An 8,316-nucleotide genomic window follows, 5' to 3' on the forward strand; every position below is an offset into this window, starting at 1 on the left:
TTGTTATAATTAAAATCATGTCTTTTATATGTCAACAGATTAAAGCCATTAAGGTGCAGCCTTTACAGGTCCATTATCACTGACTGGAGCTGGTGGATCAAGGCGTTGCCACTGAAGACCTACCACCTGCAGCTGTCACTCTCCCTTTATCTTACATTCTGTACTTATTTACTATACTGCTGTCCTCAACACCTCTGTTAGATTTTGTTCTCCTTATTGCTTGAGGTAGGACTTCCAGTACTATATTGAAGAGCAGACGTGAGAGTGGACAACCCTCTCTTGTTTCTGATCTCAATGGGAATTCATCCAATCCCTTTCATAAAGTATTATCTTTTTGCTTTAGGAACTTTTATGTAGAGCCTATATTATGTTAAGATATGGACCGATCATGACAATTCTCTCCAATGTTTTGATCATGAAGTGATGTTGATTTTGTCAAAGGCCTTTCCTGCATCTATCAAAATGATCATGTGGTTTTGTAATTAATCTTGTTTATGTGCTCCATTTTATGACCAGATAATAGAAGGGCAGGGTGGGAGAGGAGGGTAGTGTGGAGGTGGGGTACACTAAACTGGACCCAGATGGCAATGGTACCATAAAATCGTACATCCTAAAAGACAGACTAAATGTTTGAAATTTCATCAAGTCATTAGAGGGAATACCTGAATCACAAGGCCCTTGGGAGGGTATGATGAAGACTAACCTTAATCTTCTCCCACCCACCTCTCTCTCTCTCTCTCTCTCTCTTTCCCTCTTCTCTCTCTTCTCTCTATCTCTTTTATATAACCTCTATTTTTCTTCCTCCTTTTCCTTGGCGCTGGCCTGTAACTCCCACTACCAGCATTGGCTAACATCCACAATGAGCTGTTGATCAGAGAGACCTACAAGGTGTCCAAAAGAAGACATATTTCTGTCAGAGCAATTCATGATCCACCCTAGAGTAGTGCTAATATCCCACTGCTGAAGACACCAATGCTGTTGGTATGGACAACATGGAATGACAAAATATGTCCATATCTAACAATTAAAAAAAGAAAGAGAGCATGAGTGTGAGAAAGGAAGACTGAAAGAACGACAAAGAATTGGGGAGCAATGGTCTCTAGCCACTGCAGTCGAATTCCACACACATGTTCCACCTTGTGCACATGTATGAATTACTCCTGTGTCTCCTTAGGCCTCTGACTTATGAGGGATGTAGTAAGTCAAGCATGGGTCTTTCAGCTTTGCAGGTAAGCATCTTAATTGATAAGCAATCTCTTCTGCAATAGAAATCATAGGAATTACATTATGTAAGCAATGCTATTATATAATTCCAATACACTACAAAAATATTTTATTCTTTGAAGAAAAACAAAGGATCAGGCAAATATATAAGGTAAGTTAAGTGAATGAAATACAGCTTTGTTAGGCTGAGGAGATTGCTCAGCAGTTAAGGCACAGGCATGCAAAACCTAACCAACACAGTTAAATCTCCCATTACACAGGAATGACAGATGGGCAAAGTGGTACATGTATCTTGTGTTTGCTTTCAGTAGCTAGAGGGACAGGTGAACACATTTTCTCTGTTTCTCTTACGAATAAATAAATATTTTTTTAAAGCTATGTTTATCTCACCATAATGGTCTTTATTAGTTGCCATCACAACGATAGAGAGAACTACCTTAGTTGTCAATAGGAACATATAAGTATGGTTCATCTCTCAGACACTTTTTATGCAGCATGCCATGACAAAGAAGGCAATGCTACCACTAATCTGATACTTTGCTTAGTTTTCAAGATATGGATTAATATGTGAAATGCCCTATCAATCAGTATGCCAGCATAGAGAAAAATCAGTGTCTCTAAAAACTATGAAGTTTCTGACTTATGAAGATGCCTTGAGGACGGCTCTACTTGTATAGCCCTGTGCTTCTCTATATTTACTGCTCTTGTACTTGGGACTTTTGTGAAGCACCAAGACACACCGATTGTGAAGGCCAATAATCAAACAAACAACTACATGCTGCTCATCTTCCTCAAGGTCTGCTTTTTTGGTCCATTAGTCTTCATTGGACATTGCAACACGGCCAAGTGCATCCTGAAGCAGATCACATTTGCAGTTCTATTCACTGGGGCTGTGTCCACTCTTTTCACTGAAACCATAACTGTGGTTCTGGCCTTCAGGGTAAATTTTCCAGGAAAAGAGATGATGGGGCTGCTGGTATCAAGAGCATCTAACTTCATAATTCGCATCTGTACCTTGATTCAACTTGTTCTTTGTGGAATCTGGCTGGGAACATATGCTCCCTTTGTAAAAGTAAACAATGCACCACATGCTTCTGTACAATAGGTATGCAATATTATATTTATTCTTCTACTATTAGCTAACTACAGACCATAAGTTTCATCATATTTTCAAGGATTCAATGCACATTTCAAAGGCCTTACTTATTTTCATCACTGTCCAGAAATGTTTCATTTTTCACAATTTGGGCTCTTCTCACTGAAAGCAATTAAACTGCCTGACCTTTCCTCCTAAAACAGGAATATGATTATTTCAGGCCAACAAATCAAGACCGTAATATTATAGTATAAATCTTTGTGTGTGTGCCACTTTAACTTTTTAAACTGTGGTTTGTATTTGATTATGTAACTGTGAAAATGATGTACTTTATTGCTGGCAGCAACTGGCAACTTTTAGTGTAAATATTGTAATGGGCCAAAACGCTGATCAGTTCAGCGTTGTGGTCACATGGTCTCTGTGTCTGCTGTGAGACTCCACTGCTAGAGTGTGAAAACAGACCTAGGTGATGCAGACTAGATGGATGTGAAATATTTGGAACAAATCTTGAGATAGCATACTATAACTAAGTTTTTAATGCAACTCACATGTTATGAATTTGATTTTGAGAACTTTTTTCACATATGAATATTGATAATCCTATAATAATGATTGAAAGCTGGAGTTCAAAATCTGTTATTCATTTTATGAATAGCTATAATTAGAACATATAGCCTTCCAAAATACCAAAAATATGAAAAAATTGACTATTCTGAAACATAAATTGATACAAATTTGAAATATAATACTGCAAAATATCAATATGTAACTGTGAATCTTACATTTTTTAAAATTATACATATGAAAATTGTGAATTTGTCAGTTTTTCACTTAAATATGAATAAACTAATCTTACTCATTTGCATAAGTATGTAAAAAAATTCACAATTAATAAAACAATCCATAGAAACCAATGTTAGTTTATGAGCTATGCAAAAAAAGGTTCCACAATTTCAATTCTACATTTAATAAAATGAAGAAAATTGTAGTTGTGTAAAATGAAAGTATTCTCCAGTAAATAGGGTTTTGCCACATTTATGTATTAGTCAGTCTACACAAAGGGTTACAGAAATCAGCCTGTTTCTTAAAACAGAGTTTAGTGACTAACGTAACTATTCAGTAATTCTTATAGGCTGAAAGTTTTGTCTCCAGGACATAATCCTATTGTAGATTGTACATTTAAGTGGGGTGATCTGCTGTCATTTGTAAATGATATTCAACTATGTTCTTGCATGGGATACTGTCACACAAACTGCTCCTCTCCCTCTGTACTATGTGGCGGCACATTCTGCCTTTCATTCCACTAAGGATGTGCTGCTGTCGTCACAGCATAGAAGCACTGGCAGCAAACACGTGAACATAGAATAAACGTGCTTAAACTGTGAAACAAACTCACTGCTTTCTCTACATGATTAGGGACTATTCCATATGCTGCTGGAAAAAAAAAATGGGTGCTATGTCACAATGGGATGGGATATTCTATAGAGGTGTAGATTTTACAGATTTTTAAAGCTTTGGAGATTTATATGTAAGAAATAAAAATGAAGTTTATAACTTGTTTTATGTATGCAACTGCCATAGCATATATTGTTTTGGTGGCCTATGTCACCTCACTGGGCCACAAGTCACTGGCAGGTATCTCATCACTGGCATAGAATGTTTCTAAAGAATTTTATTTTTAAACTTGTAATCTGGGACAGACAGTAAGGAGAAAAACAGCAAGCTAGAGTAAGAAAATGGCTATACCATGCCATCTTGCCACTTCTAACAAAGTTAGATACATGTGCCAATTTGTGTACCTGGCTTTATATGGGTACAGTAAAATCAATTTAATGTCATTAGGCTCTGAGTGGTTACCCTGTTGTCATACCATTATTTGGTGAAAAGCTTTTTTTATCATATGACATATGATTAAATATTTTAAATTTAGTTTTTCAAAAGAAGAAAACAGATAAATTAAAAAAATAATAACAGGATATTACAATGGAAATTTATATAGAGAAAAAACAATGAAAATAAAATTGAAATGTTTCTGGAAAGAGGAATTCAAATTAAAAATTGTGGAAATCTTCTCCAATTGCATCCTATGAAACGCAGACTAACAGCAGGTAAAACAGGAAAACTGAATTAATGTTTCAGTCAAAATTAATAAGGTCGGGTTGGAGAGATGGTTTAGCAGTTAAGCACTTACATGTGAAACATAAGGACCTCGGTTCGAGGCTCAATTCCCCAGGACTGATGTAAGCCAGATGCACAAGGGGGCGCACACATCTGGAGTTCGTTTGCAGTGGCTGAAGGCCCTGGAGCGCCCATTCTCTCCCTCTCTCTCTCCCTACCTCTTTCTCTCTCTGCCTGTAGCTCTCAAATAAATAAACAAATAAACCAAAAAAAAAAATTAGTAAGGTCAAAATATGTAAATGAAATAAGGGATATTTGCAACCCTACAGCAGGACCAAGTTTACAAATTGTAGGCTTAGAAAGAAAAGAACCCTTGTCTAAAGGTATGGAATGTTTCAAAAATGTAGAAGTTGTTTTCTATTTCATTGGGGAATGCTTTCATCTCAATTATAGATATTAATCTATAACTTTCTCTTTTTGGGGGGGTCTCTGGTTCAGGTATGAGACTAATGGTGACTTCATAGAAGGACTTTGGATCATTCTCTCTTTTTCATTTGTGTGAAATAATTTTATAAGAAATATTTTTGTTCTTGAAAAGTTTGGTTCAATTCAGTAGTGGCTCTGACTTGATTTTTTTGTTGTCCTTTTTGGAAGATTCTTAATGACTTTTCCATTTCCTTGGAAGTAATATATTTGTTTAGGATGTCTGCTTTGTAAATTTACATCTGGACTGGGACATGAATCAAGGAACTCATCCTTTTCTTCCAGGTCTTTCAATTTAGTAGAATACAGTTTTTGAAATATGCCCATGATTCTCCAAATATCATTGGTATCAGTGTGACATCTCCACTTTCACTTTTAGGCATGTTACTTTGAGAAATCTTTTTGTTTGGTCGGTTGGTTCATTTGACCATTAGAATATCAATCTTGTTCAATTTCTCAAAGAATCGACTCTTTGTTTCATAAACTTTTTAATTCTTTTATTTCCAATTCCTTGTTTCTACTATGACCTTAATACTTTCTTTCTATCTCATTCTTGGACTGTTATTGTATTTTCAGCATCTTTAAACTGGTATTTAATTTATTTATTTAAAATCTGTTTTTGTAACATGGGCATTTAATTGTATAACTGGGAAGTAATGTTTTATCTTATGGAAAAAGAATGATTTAAATTACTTTCACAATTACAAAGAAATTAAACATTGGACCTAATAAACAAGTTGCAGACATATACAACGTGTTAGTTTATATGTAATCTCCCAAGTTCAGACTGAGTCCCCTAGCATGTTATGGGTCAATTGAACTATGTGCTTGCTCCAGTTTGATAAGAGAAGTTTCACAGGTCTGATGGTCTCACTTTTGTATGGTACTGAATGTTTCTAGAATGAGCTCTCAATACACTTCTTAGTTCTGTATATTAACAATTCTCACTATAACATACCCTGAATAGTTTCTTTTGTGGCTCATGTACATTTGCTATTTACTATAACTTTTGTACCTAGATAGTATCTTCTCTCCTTGAAAGAGGAAAATTCCTTCTACATGTTTTTCAGTGCATTCAATATCTTTTTTCACGGGTTCTTTTCTTTCTAAGCCTATAATTTGTACACTTGTTCTTTCTGTTGTGTTACAGATAACCATTATTTCCTTTATACGTTTTGACCATATTAATTTCGACAGAAGCATTAATTCTTTGTCTTTGTCTTCATCTGCTGATATTCTGTCCTTCATAGGATGCAATCGATTGGAGAGGATTTCCACAGTTTTTAATTTGACTTATTATGTTTTTTCTTTCCAGAAACATTGCAGATTGATTTTTCATTGGTATATTTCTATTTATAAACTTCCATTAGAATATCCTATTATGATTATTTTAATTCTCTTGGTTGTTTCCTTTGAAAGGCTAAACTTAAATTTTCAAATATTTAATCAGATGTCAAAACCCCAAATGAGGAAGAAAACCTTTTTCACTAAATAATGCTATGACAACTGTGTAACCATTTACAGCCTAATAACATTAAAGTGATTTTACTCTACCCATATAAAGCCAAGTGCACAAATTGCAACATACAACTGAAATTTGTTTGAAGAGGCAGGAGGGACTAGGGCATGCATTTTTTCTCTTTCTCTCTGTCACTCTCTCTCTCTCTGTCTCTTTCCTCACTGTTTGTCTCCCCTTACAAATATATAAGTAAAATTTTTTAGAAACATTCTATGCAAGAGATGAGATACCTGCCAGTAAGTTGTGGCTCAGTGAGGCAACATAGGTCACCAACACAATATATGCTATGGCAGTTGTCTTGGTTGTATACCTAACATAAGTTGTAAATCTTCATTTTTATTTCTTACATATAAATCTCCAAAGCTTTTAAAACATCTGTAAATCTACACCTCTACAGAATATGCCATCCATATGTGGCACAATACCCATTTTATCAGCAGCATATGGAGCAGTCCCTAATTAGGTAGAAAAGGCAGTGAGTTTGTTTCACAGTTTAAGCACGTTTATTCTATGCTCACATGTTTGTTGCCAGTGCTTCTATGCTGTGACGACAGCAGCACATCCTTAGTGGAATGAAAGGCAGAATGTGCCGCCACATAGTACAGAGGGAGAGGAGCAGTTTGTGTGACAGTATCCCATGCAAGAACATAGTTGAATATCATTTACTAATGACAGCAGATCACCTCACTTAAATGGACAATCTCCAAGAGGATCATGACCTGGAGACAAAACTTTCAGCCTATAAGAATTATTGAATAGTTACTTTAGTCACTAAACTCTGTTTTAAGAAACAGGCTGATTTCTGTAACCCTTTGTATAGACTGACTGATCCATCAATGAGGCAAAAACCTATGTACTAGAGAATATTTTCATATTACACAAATATATTTTCCTTCATTTCATTAAACATAGAATTGAAAATTCTGGATCATGTCTTTGCATAGCTCATAAACTAACTTTGGTTTGTATGGGTTTTTAAAAATTAACTGTTTATTTTACATACTTATGCAAATGTGAGTAATTAGTTTATTCATGTCTAAATGAAAACAATTCTTGAAATTATCATATCTATAATTTTTAGAAAATGTAAGATTACTAGTTACATATAACCCATATTTTGCAGTATTATATTTAGATAAATTTATATTTTAGAATAGTCAATATTTTCACATTTATTTTCACAGCGGATAAAAGTTTGAATCATTTGTGTAATTTTTGTTACAAGAATGGGATAGAACACACACTAAAAACAGCCAAAAATAAAACTGCTGATGAGCTATTCCCTTGGCCACTATGATTTAAACTTCTCTACATATTACATTCAGAATTCCATGGTCCAGATAGACGTTCAGGCTTGATATAAGTTCAGGTTTCATGAACACAAAGGCTGATATATTCATTCAGGAAAGACAAGGAATATTCAGCAAAAAGATGATAGGGTAATCATCATAGTTGTACCAGGAAGCACATATTGGATTATTCCTATGCCTGACTGTCTTTCTTATTGACCATGAACAGCGTTTGCACTGTCACCAATGTTTTGCTGACATTCTTTTGTATATTCCCTACCACAGAACATCAAGTGGCTAGTGATTTAAACCATAACTATTCTGTTTCAATTTTCCAGGGGATGAACTATTTGCTCCTATGCATGAATAAACCTTAATGTATATTGAAAACATTTTAAGTAAGGCCTCTGCTACTTTCAAAGGGAGCTATTCTTTTCCCTCCTAATTAAACCCTCACTGTACCTCTGAATATTGTTTGAACACTCAAATACAACTTTTTAAGACATTCTCAAAGATATTTGTTCTATCCAGCAAACTATAGTAGATTTCTTTGAAACAATCTGAAGAAGGCATCAGATGCAATTCAG

This window comes from Jaculus jaculus, unplaced genomic scaffold (genome assembly GCF_020740685.1).
Source record: "Jaculus jaculus isolate mJacJac1 unplaced genomic scaffold, mJacJac1.mat.Y.cur mat_scaffold_46_1_974171_arrow_ctg1, whole genome shotgun sequence".
Classification (NCBI taxonomy): Eukaryota; Metazoa; Chordata; class Mammalia; order Rodentia; family Dipodidae; genus Jaculus; species Jaculus jaculus.